We start from the raw sequence: 4,819 nt of genomic DNA, 5'->3' as shown, positions 1-4,819 counted from the left end.
CATTTTCAGTACTCTAGCTTCCCTGCCCTCTTATCTCTGCTTATTTGCTTTAGAGTCAATATTGACCTTTTGGTTTATTAATAGAACACCATTCTTACAGGAAATCGTCTTTATTTTGTGTGCCACTGGGCTATTTCATTAAAATGTGGTCTCTGGTCAATGAAAACAAATGGCGGGGGGGAGGAAGGTGGAGGAGGACAGAGCACCTGGGCACGAGAGGGAGCATCCAGCCATGGTATCAGGAGCAGGATTCCTGCAGTGGCTGTATTCTTACCGCCGCAGCCAAGCCTCTCCTCCCCAGAGCTCTGCCCCCCTCACTCCTGCCAGCCAGGCCTCTAAGGGCCGCCATATTCTGACCACGCTCCAACTGAGGGCAGCTTGGTGCTGGCGGGGGGAGCTCTCGGGAGGACCTGTCCCATGCTCTGCACCTTCCACATCTCTGCAGCTGGTGCCAGGCCAGGAGGACACACAGCGAGGAACTTTAAAGGACGGAGGGAGTTCTGCACAAGTGGACCAATTATCTCGCAAGTTGGCAGACTCGTAGGTTTGTTTTAGGTGGTGGAATCTTGTCCTACATTGATCCACAGGATGATGTTTGCCAAAGGAGTAAAGGAAGTATAAAGGTGGCTGTTTGTGAAATTAAAGTCCATTAAGCAGATAACAAAAGAATGGAATTAATCATTCCAGGACAACAGCATTTCTACATGAAAGCAGTGAATGCAGCTGAAAGGCAAAGGTGGCTAATTGCTCTGGGGAGCTCCAAAGCCTCTTTGACTGATACTAGGACTTAAAAAGAAAAAGAAATAAATGAAACCAGTGAATCTCTTAAAGCCAAAATGTCTGAACTTCGACTCTACTGTGACCTCCTAATGCGGCAAGTTCACACCATCCAGGAATTTGTTCACCATGATGAGACTCACTCCCAGTGTAGAGATGAAGAGCTCTGTCAGCCACCCTGGTACTTGCAGTTCGGAGTAGCCACTCTGTAAAAGAACCAGTGCCTACACTTCACTGACTCTCCCAGCAAAGCCAAAGAACATACTCGGATACAGACTCTTGTAATGATATTCCCCTTGAAGACCCAGAGAGCCTTGTTCACTGTTCAAGAAATACACTTAATGGAGATTTGGCATCAGTAGCCATTCCTGAAGAAAACAAATTTATAGCCAAAAAAATCTGAATCGGAAGATCCTCTTCCATCCTCCTCTTCCTGAAAAAAATTGAAGTGTCCAGCATCCTCTAAGTATTGATATGCAAAAGCTGCTGTAATTAACTATTGCTATAAAACCAAAAATCTGTTGCCGTGGAGCCAATTCGGACTCATAGTGACCCTATAGGACAGAGTAGAACTGCCCCATAGGGTTTCCAAGGAGCACCTGGCATGTTCCAACTGCCGGTTAGCAGCTGTAGCTCTTATCCACTACCCACCAGGGTTTCCAACTATTGTTACAGGGAGTAGTTTTTTCCCTTAGGATTTCTCTGACTTTATAAAATATTGTAAGAAAAAAAAAAACACATACATTTGAAGTGCATTTTATCTTTATATAGTTTATTTGCAAGAATAATTTTCTAATAACTTCACAGTATGAATGTGCATCTTCTTTTTTTAAAAAAAAAACAAATGATGATGTAACATTTTGGTATCCATAAGAACAAATATAGAGTAGATATTTTTCTAAAACACTGTGAGGGACTGATAGCTTAGTCAGCATGCATTGTAACTTATAAAGATGAAATTTTATAAACATAAGATTTAAGTTTGACAGAAGTGTGATATATGTAACTTGTGCCATGGACCAAATGGCCACTTTACCCCAGCTAAAAACGAGTTCCGACAGCATCTTGATGGTGATTGTATTGTATTCCTTTAAGCAAAAAGGGAACACTTAATATTCTAAATATTTTTAGCTCAAATACTATAATACATTGAAGATTTTTTAAAAGCGGCCTTTGTTGTCCTTCATATGTGAAGCTGACATTACTGATTTGTCAATACCAAATGTTGAATTAAACTATTTAATTTTTATTTATTTTTCTGTTGCATCAGAAAATGAATTCTAACTTCTGTGACCTACCAAATTTAATGTGTGTACACATTGTTATTTATGTTGTTCTAGAAAAGAAGCTTAATATGGTAGTGACTTTGCTCACTTACACCAGAGAGATAAATGACTTTCAATGGAAAAAGGTTTTAGTGTTTTTTTTCCCTAAAATAGACATTAAGCTGCTGTTGTAAGGTATTAATGACTGCAGCTCTTTAGAATACCTAGAGGTATTTTTTACTTATGAATATTTATACAAAAAAGGAATTCTGTCAAGGTGATTGCTCTACATCACTTTAGAATGGTATTATTTAGCTAAAAAACAAATAGTATTTTTTGATTAGTGCCTGCCCTTATCTGTTGTCAGTGTTTGCTTTGTAAATTGTTTTTTAATTCACTTTGGGATGATGGTTTTTTTCAGTCTTGGATGAGGAGCACTTTAAAACAAACTAATCTGGTGTTTTTAAGTTAATCAGATGTTTAATAAATATATGGTTTTTGCATTCAAAAAAAAAAAGTGGTCCCTGGTAATAATTTTGTTTCAAGATTTAAAGAGTGCCTCAAAGCAATAATCTCAGGGAATTCTCTGGTCACAACTGGTCCAGTTAGTCTAGACTTTTTTAAGAAATTGAATTTTGTTCTGCATTTTTCTCCCATTCTATCCAGGACCATTAATCGTGAGCCAGGTCAGTATGGTCAGTGATGGGGGCCAGGCACCATCTAGTTTTCTGGTCTCAGGGTTGATGAGGCCATGGCTTGTGTAAGCTATCAGCCTTGTAGACAGGTTTCTTTGGGATTTTGGTTACTTTCTTGTACATTTGCTCCTGATAGGTAGAGACCAATAGTTGTATCTTAGTTGGCCACTCCCAAGATTTTAAGATCCCAGACACTACTCACTTCACTAGGATGAAGAACATCAACTTTGTGAACTATGTCAATTGACTGAGTTATATCATGAGACTATGGTCCTAAGCCTGCAAACCTAGAAAACCAGTCTCAGAAGGTATTTGGTTATGTCTGAAGAGTATCTGTAGTTGTGTCTTCACTGAATACATGTGCCTGCACACACATATCTGTTCTCACATATATATACACCTGTACCTACCGTTATAGCTGCATGCCCATACTCATCCATATGTGACAATACATTCCTTTTGTTGTCTTTGTTGGAGTTGTGACCATCTTAAAAAAAAAAAAAAAAAAAAACATTGCTGTTGAGTCAATTCCTACATATATCAACCCTATAGGACATTTTAGAACTTCGCCATAGGTTTTCAAGGCTGTAAACCTTTACAGAAGTAGACTGCCACATCTTTCTCCTGCAGAGTGGCTGGTGGGTTCAACCTTTTGGTTAGCAGCCAAGCCCTTAACCACTGCCCAAACAGGCCTCATTGTTTCCATCTTATATATGTCAAATTCTTCAGTACAGGCATCCTTTTCTCTTGTATGCTTTTCAGTGACGTCATTTACGTTGGTCATGCTGTTCTCACTGCATTCACATTCAGTGCCACTTTTCCCATCACCAAAAAATAGAAAGTATCTATGATTTAAAGCATGTTTCCCCTTCCCCCCTCCTCTCTCTAGCAACCACCAATGAACATTGGTCTCTTTATATATCTAGTCTTGGCTTCTTATAAAAGAGGGATCATACAATATTCGTCCTTAAGTGTTTGACTTATTTCATGTAACATTATGCCCTCCAGGTCCATCCATGTTATGTTTCACAGACTCATCATTCTTTATGGTTGTGTAGTATTCCATTACGTGTATATACAAAATTTTGCTTATCCATTCATCTGTTGATGGGTACTTTGGTTGTTTCCATATTTTTGTTATTGTTAATAAAGCTGCAATGAACATATGTATGCATATGTCTGCTCGTGTCACTTCTTTTAGGTCTTTAGGGTATATACTTAGGAGTGGGACTGCTGGATCATAAAAAAAAAAAAAAAACCCAGTGCCGTCGATTCTATTCTGACTCGTAGCAACCCTATAGGACAGAGTAGAGCTGCCTCACAGAAGTTTCCAAGGAGCACCTGGATCATAGGGTAGTTATATTTCTAGCTTTTTGAGAAAGTGCCAAATTATTTTCCATAGTGGTTGTACCATTTTGTAGTCAAACCAGCAATGGATAAGAGTTCCAATCTTCCCATATTCTTGTTAACATTTGTTGTTATTTATTTATATCAGTGCAGTTTTAGCCAGGGTGAGATGATATCTCATTGCACTTTTCATTTGCCTCTCTCTAATGGCTAATGATTGTGAGCATCTTGTCACATTTTTGTTGGCTGCTTGGATGTCCTCTTTGGTGAAGGTTCTGTTCATGTCCTTTCCCCATTTTATAATTGGGTTCTGTGTCTTTTTGTGTTTGAGCTGTTGCAATTTTCTATAAATATTAGGGGTTAGAGCCTTATCGGATAAGTCATTTCCAAAGATTTTTTTCCCAGTCTGTAGGTTGTTTTTATTACACTTTTGAGAAAGTCTTTTGATGGGCATAAGTTTTCAACTTTTATGAGGTCCCATTTATCTATTTTGTTTTTTTCCATTTGTGCTTTTGTTGTTATACTTTTTTATGCTATTTTTACAAAAGATTAGGTCCCATAGTTTTCTCCCTATGTTTTCTTCCAGGAATTTTAGAGTTTTAGGCTAGACATTTAGGTCTTTGATCAGTTTTGAGTTATTTTTTCTGTGTAGTGTGAAGTATGGATCCTGTTTCAGTTTTCTGCAAGGGGATATCCAGTTTTGCCAGCACCATTTATGAAAGAGGCTGTTTCTGC

The 4,819-nt window shown here is 38.4% G+C and overlaps 1 pseudogene; it reads left to right on the top strand.

Annotated features, from left to right (window-relative positions):
* Positions 1–406: 406 nt before the first annotated feature.
* Positions 407–1,214, top strand: LOC111751382 (pleckstrin homology domain-containing family A member 3-like; annotated as a pseudogene).
* The last annotated feature ends 3,605 nt before the right edge of the window (positions 1,215–4,819 follow it).

The sequence above is a fragment of the Loxodonta africana genome, chromosome X, assembly GCF_030014295.1.
Source record: "Loxodonta africana isolate mLoxAfr1 chromosome X, mLoxAfr1.hap2, whole genome shotgun sequence".
In the NCBI taxonomy this organism is placed as follows: Eukaryota; Metazoa; Chordata; class Mammalia; order Proboscidea; family Elephantidae; genus Loxodonta; species Loxodonta africana.
Note: the sequence above shows the minus strand (reverse complement) of the source record. Positions and strands in the feature narration are given on the sequence as shown.